The sequence below is a fragment of the Cynocephalus volans genome, chromosome 7, assembly GCF_027409185.1.
Source record: "Cynocephalus volans isolate mCynVol1 chromosome 7, mCynVol1.pri, whole genome shotgun sequence".
Classification (NCBI taxonomy): Eukaryota; Metazoa; Chordata; class Mammalia; order Dermoptera; family Cynocephalidae; genus Cynocephalus; species Cynocephalus volans.
This window is the reverse complement of record NC_084466.1, coordinates 42,464,539-42,488,736: the sequence shown is the minus strand read 5'-3', so window position 1 is coordinate 42,488,736 and position 24,198 is coordinate 42,464,539. Positions and strand designations below refer to the sequence as shown.

Sequence of the window (24,198 nt, the reverse complement as noted above, 5' to 3'; positions counted from 1 at the left end):
TCTTTTTGTGTCTTCTTTAATTTCTTTCAGAAGTTGTTTGAAGTTTCATTGTAGAGATCTTTCACCTTCCTGGTTAAATTGATAACTAGGTATTTTTTTTTCATAACAATTGTAAATGGCCTTACTTTCTTTATTTCTCTTTCTTTTGGTTCATTATTTGAGTGTATAAATGAAACTGATTTGGGGGCATTTATTTTGTACCCTGCAATGTTACTGAAGTTATTAACCATCTCTAGGAGTTTTTTGATAGAGTATTTAGGTTTTTCTATATATAGTATCATGTCATCTTCAAATAGGGAAAGTTTGACTTCATCTTTTCCAATCTGAATTGCCTTTATTTCTTTCTCTTGCCTAATTGCTTTAGCTAGTACCTCCAGTACTATGTGAAATAGAAGTGGTAAGAGTGGGCATTCTTGTCTTGTTCCTGTTCTTAGGGAAAGGACCTCAGTTTCTCCCAATTCAGAATGATATTTGCAGTGGGCTTGTCATAAATGGCTTTTATTGTGTTGAGATACTTTCTTTCTACACCTAATTTGTTGAGAGTCTATCATGAACGGATGTTGAATTTTGTCAAATGCTTTCTCAGCATCTATTGAGATAATCATATGGACTTTGTCCTTGAGTTTGTTGACGTGACGTATCACATTTGTTGACTTTCATATGTTGAAGCATCCTTGCATCCCTGGGATGAATCCCACTTAATGATGGTGTATAATTTTTTTGACATGTTGCTGTATTGTGATTGCTAATATTTTGTGGAGGGGTTTTGCATCTATGTTCATCAAAGATAATGGACTGTAATTTTCTTTTTTTGTTGTGTCTTCATCTGGTTTTGGTATCAGAGTTATGTTGGCCTCATGGAATGAGTTTGGGAGAGTAGCTTCTGTTTCACCTGTTTGGAATAGTTTGAGGAGAACTTAAAACTCCTCTTTAAAAGTTTGATGGAATTCCGCTGTAAAGCCATCTGGACCTGGACTTTTCTTTGTTGGAAAATTAGTGATTACCAATTCAGTCTTGTTGCTTGTTATTCACCTGTTCATATTTTCTAGCTCTTCTTGGTTCAGTCTAGGTAGTTTGTATGTGTCTAGAAACTTATCCATATCTTCCAGATTTTCATATTTGTTGTCATACAGTTGTTTATAATAGTCTCTAATGATTCTTCATATTTTGTGTTATTGGTTGTTATGTCTCCCTTTTCCTTACTGATTTTTGTTATTTGGGTCTTCTGTCTTCTTTTGTTGTAAACCTATCTAATGGTTTGTATGTTTTATTTATCTTCTCAAAAAACCTTTTGCTTTATTGATATTTTCTATTGTTTTGCATTTCTATTTCATTTAGTTCTGTTCTGATCTTAATTATTTCTTTACGTCTGCTGCATTTAGGTTTGGATTGTTCTTGTTTTTCACATTCTTTGAGGTGTAGTTTTAGGTCGTTTATTTGAAATCTTTCTGTTCTTTTGATGTAAGCATTTATTGCAATAAATTTGCCTCTTAGTACTGCTTTTGCAGTATCCAACAGGTTTTGGTATGATGTATCTTTATTTTCATTAGTTTCATGAAATTTTTTGATTTCCTGTTTGATTTCTTCCTGGACCCATAGGTCATTCAGGAGCCTATTGTTTAGTTTCCACGTATTTGTATCATTTCCAGAGTTTTGCTTATTGTCAATTTCATGTTTTAGTCCATTGTGGTCGGAGAAGATACTTGGAATGATTTCAGTTTTTTAAAATTTTCTGAGGCTAGATTTGTGACCTAATATGTGGTTTCTCCTGGAGAATGCTCCATGAGCTGATAAGAAGAAAGCATATCCTTTAGTTGTTGTGTGAAATGTTCTGTATATATCTGCCAGGTCCAGTTGGTCTAAGGTGTAGATTAAATCTTTTGTTTCTTTGTTGATTTGTTGCCTGGAAGATCTGTCCCATACTGAGAGAGGGGCATTCAGATCACCCACTATTAACGTATTAGGACCTATTTCTTTCTTTAGGTCTAAGGTGTTTGCTTTATATAATTGAGTACTCCAGTATTGGATGCATATATAGTTATGATTGTTATGTTTCCTAGCTGGATAGATCCTTTTATAATTATACAGTGGCCTTCTTTGTCTATTTTCATGATTTTTGGTTTAAAGTCTATTTTGTCCAATATAAGAATAGCTACTCCTGCTCATTTTTGGTTTCCATTTGCATGGTATATCATTTTTCACCATTTCACTTTTAGTCTCTGTGTGTTTCTACAGGCAAGGTGGGTCTCTTGAGGACAGCATATACTTGGGTCTAGCTTTTAAATCCAGTGAGTCAGTCTGTGTCTTTTGAATGGGGAGTTTAATCCATTCACATTTAGGGTAGTTATAGATAAAAAGTTTTTAATATCTGTCATTTAATTGCTTCTTGTTTAGATGATTTAAATATCTTTTGATCATTACTTCCCCTTTTATTTCTCTTCTTCAATGTCAGTTGTGTATTTAAGGTGGCATAATTTAGCTTCTTTTTCTTTCTTACTGGCATTTCTGTTTTAATGGTGAGTTTTGCTCTTTCTTGTGTATTTGTGAAAGTAGTCATCATTATTCAGATTCTAGATGAAGGACTCCCTTGAGAACTTTTTGCAGGGCTGGTCATGTGGTGGTGAACTCCCACAACTTTTGTTTGTCTGGGAAATATACTATTTCTTCCTCATTTCTGAAGGAGAGCCTTGCTAGGTAAAGAATTCTTGGCTGGCAATTTTTCTTCTGTTATATTTTAAATATGTCATTCCATTTTATTTTTGCCTGTAGGCTTTCAGTTGAGAAATCTGCTGTTAGTCTGATGGGGGCTCCCGTATAGGTGACTTGTAGCTTTTCTCTTGCTGCTTGTAGAATTCTCTCTTTATCTTTGACCTTTGCAAATTCAACTATAATGTGTCTTGGGGAGGATCTTTTTGGACTGAATCTTTTTTGGGACCTTTGAGCTTCTTGGATCTGAAGTTCTGTATCTCTCCCTACACCTGGGAAGTTTTCTGTTACTATTTCCTTGAATAGGTTTTCAATACCTTTTCCTTTCTCCTCTTCTTCTGGAATACCCACAATTCAGATGTTACAGCACTTGAGGTTCTCTGCTATCCCTCTTAGATTTTCCTCATTATTTTTAATTCTTTTTTCCTTTTTTTTTTTTTTTTGTCAGCCTGGGTTATTTCAAAAAGACCATCTTTAAGCTCTGAAATTCTTTCTTCTGCTTGCTCTACCCTGCTGCTCAAGCTCTCAATTGTGTTTTTCATTTCTTTGAGTGAATCTTTCATTTCTAGGAGTTCTGCTACACTCTTTTTTACGGTATTAATCTCTTTGTAAATTTCCTCCTTCATATTCTGGATATTTTTTCTTGTTTCATTGTGTTCTCTAATTGAGTCTTCCTTTATTTCTTCAAGTTTTCTTAAGATCATTGCTTAGAATTATTTTTCAGACATTTCAAGGATTCCTTGTTCCATAGAGTCTCAAATTTGAATATTATTATATTGCTTTGGTGGTGTCACATCTTCTTGTTTATTTGCAATTCTAGTATTTTTTCATTGATGTTTGGTCATTTGATAGAGGGTTTGCTTCTTCTATTACACTGAGGTTGGCTATGAGGGTAAAGATTTCTTCCCCTATTCACAGGCTTTACTAGTGACTCTTCTTACATCAGTGTAGTCACGTGAGCAGTAGGTTACCTGTGGAGTGGCCCTGGCTGCTACTATAGTGGTGAATTGTCTTTGCTTGACAGTAGGTGTGGTGGTGGCTTTATTACATGACTTTGGGCCCTGTTCCAGAATCTGTGGCCACAGAATGAGCTCCCAGCACCATGCTGGTCTCCTCAGCTTACCTTGGCGGGGTGGGCCACGGGGGCTGCTGCTTCCTTCCAGGTCCAAGGGAAGAGGTGTTGCCAGCCCCTTGAGGATCTCCTAGGCTTGGAATACTGACGATTTGGAGGTGAGAAGATAAGAGAGAATATTACCTGGGGCTTCTGTTTTCTTAATGGTGCCAGAAGCAAAATAATAAGCAGAGAATAAATAATGGCATAATCAGGAGAAGATCGAACAATTTCTGAAATAGTCAACTTGAAGCTTTGGAAAGGAAAACCATCAGTTCAATGTAAGACTTGTTAGATAGAATTAAATACTCAGTGGAGATGTATGATCCTGTATTGCTATAAATCTAGTTATATATAAGTTATGACTAGATTTAACAATTAGTTAATAACTTAGCACTAAGTTACAAGTCACAAGTTGTTAAGTTATTGCTCTTGTGTACTTCCCTTGACTCGATAGGGATCACTTTTATTTGTTTAGTTTCATGTCCTCTCTTCTCTTCCTGAGAAGGTTTTTGTCTTTCATACATGTTATTTTTGCTCTTGTGATGGAATATAAATAAAATGAAACAAAACAAAACAAAACAAAACAAAAAATGCAAAGAAACAAAAAATGGATCCAAAAAAAGAAGGATGAGTATGGCTGAAATAAAGAAGAACATTAGAAGAATAATTCTAATTGACAAGGGAGTAACAATTATATTGACCAAGGTTGATGCCTTGTGGTACTAGCACAGCTAAGTGAAGCAAGTTAGGCTTTTCATTTTGGTGAAAGAGTCTTACAGAAGATAGTTTTGTTTGTTTGTTTGTTTAATTGAATGTGATGTACATATTCATCATGTATCTAAGACATGCAAATATAGAACCTGAGATGTTTCAAAATAATATTTGGCTTTTACCTTTACCTTTTGAACATCACATCCTCCAGATAATAAAATATAGTTTTCACAAGTGGGTAATTGCAATTAGAGTATTTTTTTCTCCTTCAGCAAGTAAATTCATGGGATGACATATGAACACAAGACTTGAAGATGCTTCTTAGAATATGGCTATAATGCTTTACCTGGAATCTAAGAAGAAAGAGATGTTAAGAATAAGCTGTTACTGAGAAAGAGAATGGAAGGTTACAAAAGAAGAAATAATTTGTTATAAAATTATGGTAATATAGGAAATAGAAAAACTGAACTGAAAATGAAAGGAAGAAATATTCAGAAAATGGGATGCTTGATTTAGAATTCTAGAGATTTAACAGGTTTTAGAAATATCAAGAAAATATCTGCCTGGGAGTAGCTGGGTGAGGGAAGTAAAAAAAAAATAAAATGACATAAGCTAACTTTCTTATTATGTCTCTCTAGAATGGTAAAGCTTTAAGACTACTGAGGTAGTAAAAAGGCACCTCTGCATGTGCGTGTGGGTGTGCATATGTATATAGCTATTTTCCCATAATCCTGGAAGTTATCTTCCTTTGACCCAACATGAAAAATCTAGTAGTTCCCATTTATTTCTTGCTTTTCTTTAGGCAAGAACTTGCCTATGATTACATTGAGATGAAAGACACAGTCTCCATTTAGAAATAAGAATGTTCAGAAAAATATATTGTTTAAAATTCTAAACCTGAGATAATGTCAACTTTTCTTTTCTTTGCCTCAGATCTGCTTCTGAAAGAAATACTTCACTGGGAAAAAAAGATGAGCTTGCATTCTTTTTCTGCTATTTTCCTTATTGTTCCCTTTCCTGAGCTAATTGGCCACTTTCTGAATCCTCTAGTATTAGATGAAGAGAGAAGAAGGAAGAATAAATGGAGCTTAAGTGTTTTACTTGAACTCTATAGCTGTTGAATGGATTCCAGATCTCCAGACCTGGCAGGTGTTTATAGAATAACTTTTTGTCTCATGCTTATTTTTTATCTCAGGTTATTATAACTTGACCTGAGCAGATTTCTCTTTATTTAAGTAATTCATTGAGACTCCTGTGTTCTTTCAAAATCACCATGTACCTCTGGATTCTTTTATCTGAGATCTTCCTCCTGTTTCACAGAGTCCAAGGTGACCGCATAATGACTCCAGTTCTTCAGACACATGAGTACAAAAAACATTCTTTTTTTTTTTTTTTGACTGGTAAGGGGATTGCAACCTTGGCATGGTGTGGTCTGCACCATGCTCAGCCAGTGAACACACCGGCCATCCCTATATAGGATCTGAACCCGCATCTCGGCACTACCAGCACCGCACTCTCCTGAGTGAGCCATGGGCTGGTCCAAAAAACATTCTAATATCCACTACTCTGCTAAATTTTGGATATACAGGCTGATCTCAAAAGCAGAATTATTCTTTTTTTTCACTCCAATGGTAAAGGAGTTTGTCAACTCATGTACTAGGTCATGCTTACCTTGTTTACTCCCTCCCACGTTAAAGCTGGGCTTTGCACTATCTCTTACTTTACAAGTAGATTATAGCATACAGGATAATTGATGATGTGTGTGTTCATAGTCTAGACCTTAAGAGTTCTCTCTTTTGGAACCCTGATACTACCATAGGAACAAATCAGACTAGCCCACTGGGGAATGAAAAACTGTATGAATAAAAACCCAGTAGCACCGAGATCATCCTGTAGCCAGGCAACAGAAAACTAATCCCAGTCATGTCAGATCATGCAACCAACATGAGCAGAACTGCCTGCCCAACCCACAGATATAATGGTAAGCCTAGGCAAGCCCAGAAGAACCAAACACCTGATATATTGACTTGTGAGTGATAATAAATAATGATTTAAGTAACTAAATTTTGGAATAGTTTTATACAGAAAATACAGAAAAGGCTACCTTGTGTAGCCCATTTCTTAATATTTGGCTTACCCAAGACCATCAGTTATAGGGATTGCATTTTAAGTATTTGAGTAGCATGATTGAAGCCCTTTCTTTGAGGGAGAAAGAGATGATGCTCAAGCTTAAAAATTTCTCCAAAACTACCCTATTCACAAAATCCTCTCTCACTCTGTACTATGACCCTTTTAAAATACCTTTGAAGCAGGTGAGTATGCAAAAATGCATAGGGCGTATTTTCACTAATTTGCTTTATGTATACTGCCTATATTTATTTGTCTCAGAAACACTGTGATATTTGATTTTTATTTTCTTGTAGTCCCAGTCACTTGAACTTCACTCTAAATGTTGTTTGAATAAGGTTTAGCCACATGGATGTAGACATCACAAAGAATGGGGACAGGAGTAGCAATGAGGAGGATATCCTAAGGATAGGAGCTAACAACATGGTACTGCAGCATGGAAGCAATTAGAAATTGCTGGAGCCTTATGACATGAGCTTCACAGACACAAAATTTTTGTTTTTTCTTCTTCTATTGGCTTTCTATTTATTATCTTTTAAGAAAAATGTGGAGACAGATTTTGGAGATGTAAATGGTAAAAAGAAGAGAAAATCTATCCCAACATGTGTCTCTGGGAATATAGGGGAAGGTTATATGAAATAAAAATAGAGAAGAAATAAAAGCAGCAAGGAAATAAAAGAAAAAAGAAGTCCTCACTTGAATAAATGCAAGGGAAATTTTGGCCTACGAATATAGCTTGTTTACAGTTAAGGCAAAGATGAGAGAAAAATTGTTAGGAATGAATTTTAATATGGAAAAGATCTGAGCCCTGATAAAGACTTTCAAAGACTTGCATAGCGTTGGGCTAGAGAGGAAACTGGAGTTGGCTTTGGAAGATATACAAGGAAGTAAGAGGATGGTTCTATTATACTGAATGACTCTAGTTATCATGGTAAGTGGAATGTGAAACACTCTAGAACTAATTCAGACACACAGAAGGGGATGATGGCTATTGCATCTGGAAATGTAAATGTAAATATTCTTGATGAATAAACATGGAAGGACATCTCAGAGATAAGAAAAAAATTTTTAAGGTGAAAAATTATAAAAATAGCATAAAGTGCAGTTGCATTACACCCTGTTAATTCATGGAAAGCAGGGAATTATCAGAGATGTGAGAGAGAGAAAAGGAATGAGAGAAGCTAATCAGAAAACAATTCTTAGGCTTTCTTAGTTGGTCACTGATCTGACTCCCTTTTTATAGTGTCAATATAAGAGAAGACTTGGAGATTTCAAACTGAAGTTTTTTCTTGACTTTTTAAGTTGAAATTTATTGATTATAGATGTTTGTGTGATACAGATTGAATTTCAATATATGTATACAATTGGTGATGATTGGATCTGGGTAATTAGCATATCAATAAATACAAAACTTAAGCATTTGTGATGAGGACATTTGATTTCTGTTCTAGCCATTTGATAACATGTGACAAATTATTGTTAATTATAGATGCCTAGCTCTACTGTATGTACACCAATAGAACTTTCTTTTCTATGTAGCTGTTTTGTGTCCATTAACCACATCTTTCTTCCCCCTCTTTCCCTTCTCCTTTCCTGCCTCTAATAACCACAGTTCTGCTCTCTCCTTCTGAAAGTTCAACTTGTTTTTTTGCTTTTAGTTACCATTTATGAGTAAGAACATGCAGTATTTCTCTTTCTGTGCTTGGCTTATTTCACTTCACATAATTTTCTCCAAGCTCATCCATGTTGCTACAAATGGCAGAATTGCATTCCTTTTTATGGTTGATTAGTATTCCATTGTATATATGTACCACATTTTCTTTATCAAATCTTCTGTTGATGGACATGGATATTTAGGTTGGTTCCATATCTTGGCTATTGTGAATAGTGCTGCGATAGACTTGGCAGTACAGGTATCCCTTTGACATGATGATTTCTATTCCTTTAGGAATCGGACCTGTAGTTGTTTGAGAAACTTCCATACTGATTTCCAAAATGGCTGTACTAATTTCCAGTCCCACTATCTATGTTTAATAGTTCCCTTTTCTCTGCATCCTCCTTGGATTTTTTTTAAATTTTATAGCTCTTCAATCATGAAACCATTAGCACTAATTTCCTTTGAGAAAGGTTTCGTAATATCTACAAAAAATAACTTAAACAAATGTTAGGTGAATGTTTGATTCATAGTGATCAGTCTGATATCAGAATTTTACTTGTAATAGCTAGAAACTTGGGAAATATATGGCTTCTTTTAAATTCTCAAAGACTTACAACACATTATTAATCCAGAGCTCAATGAATAGAATTCCCAAAATGTTAACTACAGTGTTGAACACAAAGGAGTTATTCTGCAGGGTTACTTTCCTATCTTCCAATAAGTGATTCAAAGTCTGTTCTGGTTTGAGTGAAGGCTTTGGGAAGGTTTTGAGGAAAAGTTTCTAGTGCTTGTAGGCTATGAGGGCTCCAACAGAGGAACCATAGTTCCAGTCAAGAGTGTGAGCTAATGAGACAATAGAAAGCTCAGATCATCTGAGGAGGTATCCAGAAGCATGGGGTGTCCTGAGTCCCAAATCTTAGGAATCTGAGAGGAGACTGTAATTCATGTACCCTGCAGCAACACAGGGCAACAGCAGTGGGGGAGGTCAAGGTGAATTATGTTTCAGCAAAGAAGGTTCAAGAGAGCTGTATCTCTGCTACATCCCTAAAACTCTTCACATTTTAGTTTGTCATGAAGAATACTTGAAAAATGTCTCCACGAACCGTTCAGAAGAGCAAGAGGTCAAATGGCAGACACCCCAGGGTGAAACTCTTAGCTAAAAAGAAATCCAAATGGACCTCAAAAGATCTGCAGACTCTGAAAGAGTTGAGGTAGAAAACAAATTAGGGGAGATGGCTTATCTCTTCAGAAGCAATCACTGTGCATTGCTCTTGTCATTAAAACTTAGATGGTCTGAATCGGAAAGGAAAAAGACAACATGGAACACAACGTCCAAATAACTAGATGGATGAAACATCTCAGCAGAGGCTAGTAAAGGCCAAGAAAGAGTGTACAGTCAGAATCACCTCTCTCTGAAATGGTAATATTTGTTAGCATCTCCCTGCACCCAGGTACAGCACAGGAAGGAAGAATCAGGGAGGAAATTGTTGAAATTCCTGTACGTCTATGCAAACACCTAGAATAGTCTAAAATGAAGTTTAACTGTTGAATTGAATGAAATTAAAAATTGAATTAGGCCAAAATTTTACTCTAAAGAGACTTTATTTTAAATGAAAAACAAATGTTACTTCACACAGCAAAATTTAATTTACTACCATCACTGGAAATAGGGGCTCCACAGGTTACTTTTATTTGTTTGTATTTTATTTTGTTTTATTTTTATATTTTCTTAAAAAGAAATACATGTTGAACATTTATCATATGCCAGAAACTGTTGTATACACTTTGCCTTCAATAATTCAATGTTTTTCACAATGTCCAATGAGGTAGACTTTCTTACTATTCCCCATTTTAGCAGTGAAGAAAATTAGGCACAGAGAGTTTAGATAATGTGACCAAAATTAGTATGTTGTAGATCTTGAATTTTAGAAATAGAAATATTTTGTTTCTGTATGCATAATAGTGTCAGCCTTACCTGATATTTTTGTAGCATTGTGTCTGATTATTTAATTTAAGATATAGAAAACCTATTTAAAAAAAAATAATCACTAAATGCAGACCAACTACTTCATCTGGCATTCTATCAAACCTATAATAACCTGTTCATATACTGCATAAAAAACAAGCATTTGAACTTTTCAGTAGATGATATTTTAAAGCATTTTGAGTTAGACTTTTGTCTTTATTCAGTGTTTGCTACTTGCATGAACTTTAGAACAGAACTTTCAAATAATGTATGATTCTTCTGTAGTGTCTATGAAAATGCAATTTGTTCAGTGTAACTATAAATGGGAGAGTTAAACCACTCCAGAAAGTAGGGACCTGCTGTTTTGAGAAATATGCCTGTCCTAATAGGTTGGAATTTATTCTATCGTTCATGAGAAAATATACACATTTAAGTTACTGGAGTAGCTTCATCAGATTTTCCTATAGGGAGATATGTCCCCAGCAAAAATATAGTGGGGCCGTACAGTGTGTATCAAAGAAACACTAGAAATGAATGCCAGGAAACTGGGTATAATCAGGAATAGAGAAGTATAGAGAGGGTACACAGCAATAGAGCATGAGAAAGCTGATCAAAGAAGGAGAAAATAAAACAAGATAATTATGGAGAATGAGAAATCAAGAAAAGAAAGAATAAGGAGAAAAGAGAGCAGAGGATGGGGAAGTAGGAATCACAGTTTAAATGTGGCAATGTGGAAAGTTTGTTGCAATAAGTGCTTATGTCAAAAGAATAGAAAGACTTCAAATAAATAACCTAATATTAAATCTCAAAGAACTAGAAAAAAAAAAGAACAATATAATCTTGAAACTAGTTCACAGAAAGAAATACTTAAGATCAGAGCAGAAGCATATGAAATGGAGACCAAAAGAACAATACAAAGTATCAGTGAAACAAAAACTTGTTTTTTTGAGAGGATAAACAAAATAGACAAGTCTTCGGTCAGACTAACAAAAAAGAGAAGAGAGATAACCCAAATAACAAAAATCAGAAAAGAAAAAGGAGCCATTACAACCAATATCACAGAAATGTAAAGAATTATTACAGACTATTATAAACAACTATATGCCAACAAATTTGAAAATCAGAGGAAATGGATACATTTCTGAATACAAACAAATGACCAAGACTGAACAAAGAAGAAAAATAAAACCTGAACAGACCAATAACAAGCAAAATGATTGATGCAGTAATCAGCAGTATCCCAAAAAGAAAAGCCTAGGAACAGATACTTCACTGGTGAATTCTACTAAACCTTTAAAAAGGAATTAACATCACTCACTTTCAAACTATTCCAAAAAACTGAAACTGAGGGCATTCTCCAAATCTCATTCTACAAAGCCAGCATCATCCACACAACAATAAAAAGAAAGCTACAGACCAATATCCTTAACAGACATAGACACAAAAATCTTCAACATAACATTAGCAAACAGAATACAATAGCACACCAAAAAGATTACACACAATGATAAGGTGGGATTCATCCCAGGGATACAAGGATGTTTCAACATATGCAAATTGATAAATGTAAAACATCACATCAACAAAAGCAAAGACAAAAACCATAAGATTATCTCAATAGATGCAGAAAAAGCATCTGACAAAATTCAACATCTCTCATGGTAAAGACCCTCGACAAATTAGGTATAGAAGGAAAGTATCTAAGTACAATAAAAGCCATATGTGACAAACCCACTGCCAACCTCATTCATAATGGTGAAAAATTGAAAACTACATTAAGAACAGCAACAAGACAAGAACCCCCACTCTCACCACTCCTGTTCAACCTAGTATTGGAAGTATTAGCCAAAGCAATCAGTCAAGAGAAAGAAATAAAGAGCATCCACATTTGAAAAGATAAAGTCAAATTGTCACTGTTCACAGATGACATGATCCTATATATAGGAAAACCCATAACCTCTACCAAAAAACTCATAGAGCTCATAAACAAATTCAATAAAGTTGCAGGATACAAAATCAATACACAAAAATCAATAGTGTTCTTGTACACCAACAATGAACAGGCAGAAAAAGAAATTTAGAAAGCAAGCCCATACAATAGTTGCAAAAAACAAACAAGCAAACAACAACAACAACAAAACCCCACACACCAACAACAGAAACCCTAGGAATAAATTTAACCAAATAGATGAAAGACCTCTACAATGAGAACTACACAACATTGCTGAAAGAAACTGCAGACAATGCAAAAAGGTAGACAGATATTTCATATTCATGGACTGGAAGAATTAACATTGTGCAAATAGGTATACTACCCAAAGTGATCTGCATAATCAATGCAATTCCCTTCAAAATACCAATGATTTTCTTCACAGAAATAGAAGAAAAAATCCTAAATTTATATGGAATGACAAAAGACTGAATAGCCAAAGCCATCCTGAGAATAAAAAAATAAAACTGGAAGCTTTACACTACCTGACTTCAAATTATACTGTAAAACTGTAGTAACCAAAACAGCATGATACTGGTATAAAAACAGACACATGGAAAAATGGAACAGAATAGAGAGTCCAGGAATCCGCCCAGGTACTTATATAGCCAATTGATATTTGATGAAGGCACCAAGAACATACATTGGGGAGAGGATAGCCTTTTCAGTAAATAGTTCTGGGAAAACTGGATATACATGTGTAGAAGAATGAATCTAGATCCATAACTCTCACCATATACCAAAATCAACTTAAAATGGTTTAAAGACTTACATATAACCCTGAAAATATAAAACACCTAGAAAAAAACATAGGTGTAACACTTTATGAAAAAGACTCCAAAAGCACAAGCAACAAAAGAAAATACAAAGAAATGGGATTATATCCAACTAAAAAGCTTCTGACAGTAAAGGAAACAATCAACAGTAGGAAAGGACAACCTACAGAATGAGAGAAAATATTTGCAAACTATTCATCCAATGAAGGATTCATATTTAGAATATATAGGGAACTCAACCAGAACTTCACAGTATAAAAACAAATAATCCAATAAAAATTGTGGAAAGGAGCTGAATAGATATTTTTTCAAAGGAAGATATACAAATGGCCAATAGACACAGGCAAAAATGCTCAACATCACTAGTCATCAGGGAAATACAAATCAAAACAACACTGAGATATCATTTCACCCCAGTTAGACTAGCTATTATCAAATAGACTGCGAATAACATGTGCTGTTGAGGATGTAGAGAAAGAGGAACAGTTTTCACTGTTGGTGGGACTGTAAATTAGCATAGCCATTATGAAAAATAATATAAAAGTTTCTCAAACAACTACAGAAAGAACTATCATATGACCCAGCAATCCAACTTCTGGGTATAGATCCAAAGGAATGGAAGTCATCATGTTGAAGGGATACCTGCTCTCCTGTGTTTATTGCAGCTTTATTTACAGCTCCATTTACAGCCAAGATATGGAGGCAATCTAAATGTCCATTGACAAATGACTGGATAAGGAAAATGTGGTACATATATACAGTAGAATATTACTCAGCCATAAAAAGGAATGAGATTCTGCCTTTTGCAGCAACATGGATGAGCTTGGAGAAAATTATGTGAAGTGAAATAAGCCAGGCACGGAAAGAGAAATACCACCTTGTCACTCATAAGTGGGAGCTAAGAAGGAAGGAAGGAAAGAAGAAAGGAAGGAAAGAAGGAAGGAAGGAAGGAAGGAAGGAAGGAAGGAAGGAAGGAAGGAAGGAAGGAAGGAAGGAAGGAAGGAAGGAAGGAAGGAAGGAACAAAGGACCATAATAATATGTTGAACTTTTAGAAGAAAACAGACCTATGGTTACTAGAAGTGGGAAGGGGAAAGCAAGGGGGGCCGGGGAGAAATTGGGTAAGGAATACAAAGAATAATTATGACCTGTAATGATGAACATACTAATAATATTGATTTGATCATCACATATTGCACACAAATACTGATAGCCAACTCTGTACGCCATAAACATGTATAATCAATTATGTCTTAATTAAAAAAAAAAAACTAAAATACAGTTCTAAGGACAACTAGTTTACTGTAAATCTTTAAAAGAAAATGTATCAAGCTTTCTAATACTTAGAACTGGAAACAAAATTAAGTTCAATAAACATGTCTTTCTCAACTGAAAAAAATAAAATAAAGAGGCAATGTGAATTTAAAAGCAGAATATACTGAGGTGAAATGCAAGAACTGTGTGATTATGTAGAAGACACAGACCAATTGAGATAAATATTAACAAGCATCCTGTAGGCTTATCAAATATAAAGATAAGTGTGAGATTTACCCTCCCACACCCACAGACAATTTTCCTGAATACACTAGGAAAATGGTAAGGAAAACACATTATTTCTTGTAATATATTATTTATTTAATACTCTCATGAGAAGTTAATACTAGAACTACGCTAAATATTTTTTATAACTGTTGTTCTTACCCTTTGTTAACATCAAGGTAATCTTCATTTTTCACGTAGGTTTGTTGCAGTGGGCTACTATGAACTCACAGGGAGAGGCAGGAAACACCAAGCCTTAAGGCCTGTGGATGTCTGTACTAGTAGAAGTCAGGATTCTGCAGAGAAACACAACCAATAGCGTGTATGTGTGTATACATGCACATGTATATGTATGTGTATATCTATTTCCATATCTGTATCTAGAGAGAGAGAGAGAGAGATTTAATTTAAAGATTTTGCTGATATGATTATGTGGGCTCGCAAGTCTGAAATAGGTAGGATAAACCAGCAGTGTAGAGACCCAGAGAAGATCTACTGTTTCAGTTTCAAGTTCAAAGAGTCTGGAAACAGAATTCCCTTTTTCTTGGAGGGCCTGTTTTTCTCTTAAGGCCTTCAACTGATTGCATGAGGACCATCCGCATTATGAAGCGTAGTTTATTTTACTCAAAGCCTAATAATTTAAACTCTAATCTCATCTAAAAATAGCTTCAAAATGACACCTAGACTGGTGGTTGACCAAATATATGGGTACTGAGTTCTAGCCAAGTTGATACATAAAATTAACCATCACAATGTCTAATTCTTCTAGTAGCATATATTGAAAAGTGTTTTTATTTTTTCTTAAGTTGTTTTGCACCTTTGCCAAAAATCAGAAAATCGATAGGATATATTTATGTGGATCTGTTTATAGATTCTCTTTATTTTTTTGCTTCACTGACCTATATGTCCATCTTCCACCAATACTAAATAGTCTTGATTACTTAGCCAAATAAGTTTGAAATCCAGTAGATTGGTTCCTCCCACCCTATTTTCTTTAATAATTGTTTTAGACAGTCGTTTTCTGTTTTTATATAAATTTTAGAATAAATTCATGTATATCTATACAAAATTTTGGTGGACTTTTCATAAAAAATGCATTAAACTTGTATAACAATATGTAAGAAATTGACATTCTTGTTATGTTGAGTCTTCCAGTTCATACCTGCAGTGTCTTGCTACTTATTCAGATCCTTGATTTTTTTCATCACTGCTTCCTGTTTTTAGCATATGAATTCTGTACACATTTAGACATATCTAGGTATATTTAATAATTTTGAGTGATTGTAAATAGTATCGAACTTTTTAATTTTAGTGTCCACATATGCATTGCATAATACATAGAAATACAATTGATTTTTATATTTATCTTATGTACTGTGACCTAGATCTAAAGTTTTTGTTGATCTGTGGGATATTTTTATGTAGACAATTATGTCATCGCTGGAATCAGTTTTATTTCTTCCTTTCTAATTGGAATGCCTTTTTTTTCCATTTCTTATCTCCGTTATTACCAGAACTTCCAGAATTATATTGAATACAAGTACGATTGGACTTCCTTGTCTTGTTCCCAAATTGGGGGGTGGGGGGCAGGGAATGAGGAAATGCATTCAATCTTTCACAAACAAATACGGTGTTAGATTTTAGGGTTTTGAAAAAAATCTTCTTTGTGAGTTTGAGAAATTTCTCTAGCTTTCCTTTTTTGAATTTTTTTCTCATAATTATTTGTTAGTTTTGACAATCTATATGATCAATATATATGATTATGAAAATTTTTCTTTAAATTGTTAATGTAGTAACATTGAATAATTTTTAATACTGAACTAGTAATACATTGCATTCCATCATGCTATATAGTTATTTTTATATATTGTTGAATTCTCCTTCCTAATATTTGTCAAAATTTTTTTCTCTCTGTGTTTATTAGGGAAATTTGCTTGTAGTTTTCTTTATTTGCACTGTTGTGTAGTTTTGGCATCAGGGTAATACTAGCTTTATAAACTGAGTAGGGAGTGTTCTTTTTTCTTCTATTTTCTGGAATGTATTCTGTAGAATTGTTGGCAATTCATCTTTAAAGATTTGGTACAATTGTTTAGTGAAACCATCTGTACCTGGAGATCTGTTTTTGTGGGGTTTTTTATTTTTTTTATTTTTTATAGATATAACAAACCTATAGAAGGTTTATTGAAGATAATTTTTCTTAAATTTATTTATTTATTGACATTATTTTTTTTACATTCTAAGATGTTGCAGAGCAGTTCGGGGAGAGGCAAAGAGTAAAAAGGGGAGGGTAATAGGGTGGAATGAAGAGGAAAGAAGGAAGCATGATCGAAGCCTGTGGCACCTTCCTCATTCCAGCAGGAAGACCAGGGGCCTTCCAGTGGTGGCTCAGTCATTGCTGGCTGGAGGCAGATGCTGAGGGGTTTGGCTGAATCCCTCAGCGCCCCCACCATCCAGGCTCAGGAGCCGAGGTGTTTCCAGTGGCAGCTTTGTGGTCATTGCTGGGCTGGTTACAATATCGGGGGGTGGCATTGCTGAGGCCTGCGGCCCTCCCTGCACCAGCTTGGGACCTCAGGGGACTTTCGGTCCTTCTAGGTTTTATAGTTGTTCTTTGTTGGTGTTAAACCTTCATTAGTTAATATCAGACTTTGTCTCTGATATGTAGGTATTTTGTTTCTTTCTTTCAGTTCTGTGTTGGATTATTCGATGTTCCCAACACTTAAACTCTGCACTGGAACCAATTTGCTGTCCTTTTGTTACTTCTTAAATGTGGGAAATTCCTAAGGGAATCAGCACTTGAGTCCTGTGGTTGAGGTAAATTGCTGCTTTGCTGCCGATTCTCTGGGGAAGGCTTTTTGTGCAGGTCAGGCTTTAATTGTTGACCTTGTAAGCAAATCCAGGTAGTGTGAGGTCTGGTACACCTGGGTTGTGTTGAAACTCTGTTCTGGGCCTGAGTCTTTTCAGCAAACCGCAGTACCCCCTGCAGTTCTATATTCCAGACCAGCCTCCACTGAGTGGTCCTGTGCTGATTTGAGGGCAGATCAACTGTCCATGCTTTGCCCCAGTGTTCCCCTGGTAGCCAATCTCCTCCAGCTCCCACACTCCGAACACTTGCCATGGAACAGATCATTCAACAGTCCCTTGTGATGACTCACTGGTCTCTGAGTAGCTCCTTTTTTCAGTTGCCTGTGGCTCCTAGCTCCTATGTGGGTCCATGGGAACCCAAGAAGAAGGGGAGAAGAGCCCTCTTCTCCCCTGCCACCTCCAAGTAACTTCATACGAAAGGCGCAGCAGTGGCTTTTGCCATGTCTTGCTCTGTGTGCTCACCAAGGTCACCCTTGTGGTCAAAGTGCAAAATGGTGGGAGTGATCCTTTCTTTCTTTCACTGTGGCTTCTCCTGCCTTCATGAACTCTGAGGGTCTCTCCTCCTCTTCCCCCGAGCTCTAGAGGCCCAGCTTGGCTGTGGTTGCTTTTAAATAGTTGTAAATTGGTTGATTTGTGGGAGAGAGTGATGCTAGGGACCAACTATTCTGTGATTTTTTAAAAAAATATGAATTTATTTTCTTTAATAGTTATAAGGCTAATCAAATTAGCTGTTTAACATTTGTCGTGCTTTTCAAGTGATTGATCAATTTTTCTGATTTGCTCAATTTATGCCTATAGTTGTTTATGGCATTTCCTTATTATGCTTTTTATGTTTATAGATTCTTCAGTGACAGCCCATGTTTCACTCCTGATATTGGCAACTCGTGTCTTGTCTCTTTTTTACCCGGTCAATATTTCTAGAATTTTGCCAATTTTATGGATAGTTTTTATAAACTAGCTCTTTGCTTTATTGATTTTTCTCAGTTATTTTTCAGTTTTCATTTCATTGAAATCTGTCATTATCTTCATTAGTTATTTTCTTCTGCTTTTGGATACCATATAATTGGAGTGTGTGTGTGTGTGTGTGTGTGTGTGTGTGTTTGATCATTCTGCCATTCTCTGTTTTAATTGGTGTATTAGGACTCATGTCATCAATTTTATTACATATTTTTGTTGGCTCCCTTTGTTTCCTATTCCTCTATTTCTTTTTTCCATGCTTATCTCTTGATTACTTGAATTTATTTTAGAATTAGATTTTGATTTACTTGTAATGGTTTTGAATATATCACTTGGATACTGATATACATAGTTTTCTTAGTGATTGCTGGAGGTATTACAGCATATGTATGCAACTTACCAGAGCCTAAGGGTATTACATTTTACCACTTTGATGTAGGTACTGAAAAGTTACATATGAATCCCTTTACTTTTCCTACTTTTTAAATATGATTGTCTTATGCATTTCCTTTACGTATAATAAACACGTCAGGTAGTGTTATTCTTTTGGCTTCAACCATCCCACATGATTCAGGAAACTCATATAAAGAAAGATAATTTATCATATTTACCCATGTTTTTAACATTTCATTGATCTTTTCATTCTGAAGTTTGTGATTTCTGCTGTTATTATTTTCTTTCTGTTTGCAGAGTGTCCTTTAGCCATTCTTTAAGGCAGACAAGTTCTCTTAATTTTCCTTTATCTGAGAAAGTCTTCATTTCCACTTAATTCTTAAAGTATAATTTTCCCAGATTAAGTATTCCCAGGTAGCATTCTTTTTTTTCAGCACTTAAAAAATGTTGTGCCATTTCTTCTGGCCTTCATAGTTTAAGAGAAGAAACTTGCTGTTATTCAAACTGGTATTTTTTTATATGTAAAACATTGATTTTCTGTCGCTGTTCTTCAGAATTTTTTCTATGTTTTTAGTTTTCATAAGTTTAATTATGTTGCATCTCTTGCTGTGGATTTGTTTAGGTTTATCCTATAGGCAGTTCACTCAGCTTCTTAGATATGCATCTTCAGTTATTTCATCAAATTTGGGAAGATTTCTGCCTTTATTTCTTCAAATACTCTTTCAAGATGCACTCTTTCATGTCTCCTTCTGAGACTATGACAATATGAATGTTAAACCTTTTTCATTGTCTCACAAATCCATGAGGCTCTTTACATTTTATTTTCAGTCTATTTTCTTTCTATTGTTTAGATAGAGCAAATTTTATTGTTTTGACCTCAAGCTCACTGATATTATCCTTTGTCATTTGTCAGATCTACAACTGAGCCCATCCAATAAATCATTTTATTTCAGTTATTGTGTTTTTCAGTCACATAATTTAATTTGGTTCTTTTTTGTAGCTTCTGACTATTGCCAATTGTTATTTGTCCTAAGAGAAGTTATTTTCATTGTAATACAGTAGTTCCCCTGTTCATTATTTTGCTTTCTGTGGTTTCAGTTACCCTGGGTCAATGGTCGTCCAAAAATACTAAATGAAAAATTCCAGAAATAAACAGTTTATAAGTCTTAGCTTGTACACCTTTCTGAGTTGTGTGATGAGCCATCTCAATTCATCTGGCCTGGAACATGAGTCATTTGTTGGTGCAGCATATTCACTCTGTATACACTACCTGTAAGTTACTTAGTATTTGTCTGAGTTATCAGATAAACTGTTGCGGTATGGCAGTGCTTGTGTTCAAGTTACCCTCATTTTACTTAATAACGTCCCCGAAGTACAAGAGTAGTGGTGCTGGCGCATTGTTATAATTGCTCTACTTTACTATTAATTATTGCTGTTAATCTGTTACTGTGCCTAATTTATAAATTAAACTTCATCATAGATATGTATGTATAGGAAAAAGCATAGTATATGTAGGTTTCAGTACTATCTCCAGTTTTAGGCATCCACTGAGTGTCTTTGAGCGTATCCTCCCATGAATAAGGAGAAACTGATTATTAAGATGGCTGTGTTAAAATCTTTGACAGGTAATTTAATTTAATTTGATTTGATTTATCTTGGTGTTGGCACCAATTGATTGTTTTCTCGTGTCAAATGTGTTTTTTGTTTTATTTTGTTTTCTCGTTCTTGGTTTGATGAGTGATTTTTTAAATGGTATGTTGGACATTGTGGATATTATGTTAGAACCCTCTTGAGCCAATTTCAATTTTGTACTTCAACAGTCACTCTACTTAGAATAGTGTGTCCTGACCTGGTGCCAGAAGACTGGGCTCACAGATGCTACCAATTGCGGTTGGGGCAACGGTTTGCCCCCAGGCTTCTCGGATACTTCTGCAGTTGTGGATCAGGGCATCAATCCCCCAGCTCTGGAGAAGGGCACCACTGACACTAATACTGCTGTGGATTGAGCCACTGCTGTTCTGTGTTTCGGGAAGGAACTTGATGATACTGACACAGCTGTAGATGTACCACGAGGGGTAGGAAACATTATTCTGCCTACCCTGTCCAAAGAACAGGATGGAACCACACTAAGATCCCTAGCCAGTCTACCTTCTTTCCACTTTTCAGTGTTTATTCATGATTATGAGTTGTGTCATTTTAGTAAGTTTAATTGCATTTAGAAGAAAGTACCAGGGAAAAGTTGGTGTATGCCATCTTTTCCAGACCTGAAAATTTGATTTTTTAAAAGTACATATTAATAGTATTAAGGCCATGGAGTTATTGAGGTTATTAATACATGGGATCACATGCAATAATGTGCACATTCTCTTAGGAAATTGCTTAGAACTTGGTAACCAAGTACAACATAGTAGTAATTGTTATCATTATTATTGTAATGAGTCAGATATATGTATCATATTCAACTAATGATTCTTAGTCACTCAAAATTTAGCTTTACTTACTTCCCAATTTGGTATTTTTCTGATTCTTGTATCTCTTTTGTGCATGTGTACACAGAGTGTGTTTGATCATTTTAAATATTTTCCATCTCATTTTAACATACAAAGTTCTGGAATGCAAGGATTCTCTCATGTCATACGAAAGAATGGCATTTTGATAGAAATCATAAATAAGATTATGTGCTAAATATCAATAATATCAAACTATGTGCTAAAGTAAAAATCCCTTAGCTAGTGTTAGTATAATCATTCTTCTTGAATTTCCATAGCAGAAAATAAATTGATTTAAGAATCAGCCAGTCGGAAAAATAATTTGACTGCTACTATGATATATTCAACCTGGGTAAGTTGGCACATTCTATCTTCATGTGTTCATAACTAAAAAATATATATTCCCTGTATTTATTCCCTTGATGACTAAGATTACACAATAAGTGACGAAACAACTGTTATAAGGAACCTCAGCCCTTACAACAGAAAAAAGGTAAAAGGTTAAACATGTATTTTAATAGATATTAAGTTTTATTAGTAATTACTGAAATGAACATAGAATGAATTAAGGAAGTAAAGAATAATCAAGGAGATGCATCTCTTCCTAGGATCCTTACTAGAAGTATGCTATTAAAAGTGTGATGTCTTTTCAAGACCTTCCAGTGGTATGTGTGATTCAATGCAGAGTGTAAAAAGACATAATGTCCAGTAGGAAAGAAAATAAAGTGGAAAAAAAGGAGCTAAGGAAATTCAGGGAGCTAAAAAATTATAGATGAGTGATTGGAACAAAATTCAAACTTTAAAAGAAAGGAAAAAACGAAAGCTTTTCAATAACTACCATTTTTTGGTCATTGCTTTATCATCAGCAAACTTTTAATGCATTATTTTTTTTTTTTTTTCTGAATCTTCTTAGTGTCAGGTGGAATCCAGAAGCCAGTGAAAACAGGATAACATAAAATGCCTTGCACTATTTTCTGTATCAGTCTTCCTGAGGCAGCTGCAAGTTGGAAATCATAGTTAATTAAACACACACCAGTATCTCCAGCTAAGTAGAACATGTGAATTTAATAATCATACATATTTCAAATATAGAAATCTAGCTCTGAGGGACACCATACTTCTCTAACCTGGATGTTTTCCCAGGATTCTTATCTACTTATAAATAAAAACAAAAATATTTCTTATGATAAGGGAAATGGATCAGATCCTTATGTGGTTCATAAGCTGATTGTTAGGTAGGCAGACGTGAGCGGGTAAGAGAAATGGGAGAGAGGAAAACAGAAAGTAACAGGTCCTGTAGGCCACGAACACCTGTCCCAGGCCCGCCTGGATCCGTCCTAGCCCGTCCATGGAACAGTCATTTGGCAGTCAGAACAGGATAAATTTCCACCACATTTTCACCACGGCTTGTGGGTAAGGACTTTCCACCATTTGGAGCATTCGCAGCTGGCAGTAGCCTAACCTAGCAGTGACTGTGGTTACATTATAATTCTATTATAATAAAATTAGCTTTGCGGTTTTAACCCTCCTTACTGGCTTGCAGCACGCACTGTGGGTAAGGACATGCGCAGCAAAGAAAGAGGGAGTTGACCCTCAAATGTCAATCAGAATGCCAGTCAAGCAAGCTTATGTTTATGCAAAACGAGTAGATAAAATGTTGTAGACAAGGACCCGAGGAAGGCACCGTTCTCTCCTCGGAATTTGGCCCAGGTCATATCCCGCCCAGGATCTGACCCGTTCCTGCATAGCACATTGCACTTTCCGTTCTCCCTGAAGTTCCTCTTTCATTTTTAAGGCAATAAAGCTTACGCTTTAACTGTGCTTTGGTTTCTAATTCTTCATTATCGCAAAACAAGAACCGAAGACCATACATAGCCGGGCCCCCCCACCCCGCCGGGTGCTGTCCCCAGTAACATGGTGATTGGGTTTCCACACTATTTTTTAAGATGTGCCTTCTTCAAATCTTGCTATGATGTGGGCACAGTACCCATCTAACACGAAAAAAAAAAAGAAAAGTGTCGGGGCGGGGAGAATGGATCAAAATAAAATATTAAGCTGTAATCTATTATTTATTTTTTCCTAATTATTTCCAAGTGGTATTAAATACCATTCAAATAGAAATATAAAACAACAAATAATATTTTTACATGATATTTAACAAAATATATTTATTTTATCACATTTTCTTTTAACTCAAGAGATTTTTCAGTTTTAGGGTTAAATGTTACAAACGTTTCATATAAAAAACTATCACGATGATTTTAAATAGAAAAAATGCTCCACTTTTAACTGGTGTTGAGGGCTTATAATTCCATATTTTGATAGATTTTCATCTCTAAATAAGTAAATTTCTGTTTTGCATAATTTGATGGCCATATATGAAATGTCTTAACAATTTAATATAAAAAACAGCTTTCAGACTAACTTGACGTGTGTGATAACGTGAACTAGATTCTAGCTCATATATATCATCTTGAAGATAAATATAACAGCTGTAGTAACCCAATAGGAAATGCCTAGAATTTCTTTATGTTTTTAAAAAATTATGCACTATGATAAAAACTTGTGCTAAAATATATGCAGATACATTAAATATAATAGCTTTATATCTTAGCTGTAGATAAAAGGAATGCAACTGAATAAAATATTGCTATGTGCATTTGTAGTCCCAATATATTGGTTTAAAAGACGATTACAACTGGTATTTAATGAAATAACCTGAAAGAGAATTCTCGTTTTATAGGCTACTTGATTTTGCATGTTCTTTGTTTTCAAAGTCACATTTGTACATTTCTCTTTCTTGTTATAAAGAGTAAATTTATGGAAGAAAACATAATTGTTCATAGATCTCTGTATTCTGCAGAATTTAAAGGAGTTTCCTTTCTGTGAAAAATAATCCTGATATCAAGTTTT

At 35.0% G+C, this 24,198-nt stretch overlaps 1 pseudogene; it reads left to right on the top strand.

Moving 5' to 3' along the window:
- Positions 1 to 23,172: 23,172 nt before the first annotated feature.
- On the top strand, positions 23,173 to 23,282 carry LOC134382884 (small nucleolar RNA U13; annotated as a pseudogene).
- The last annotated feature ends 916 nt before the right edge of the window (positions 23,283 to 24,198 follow it).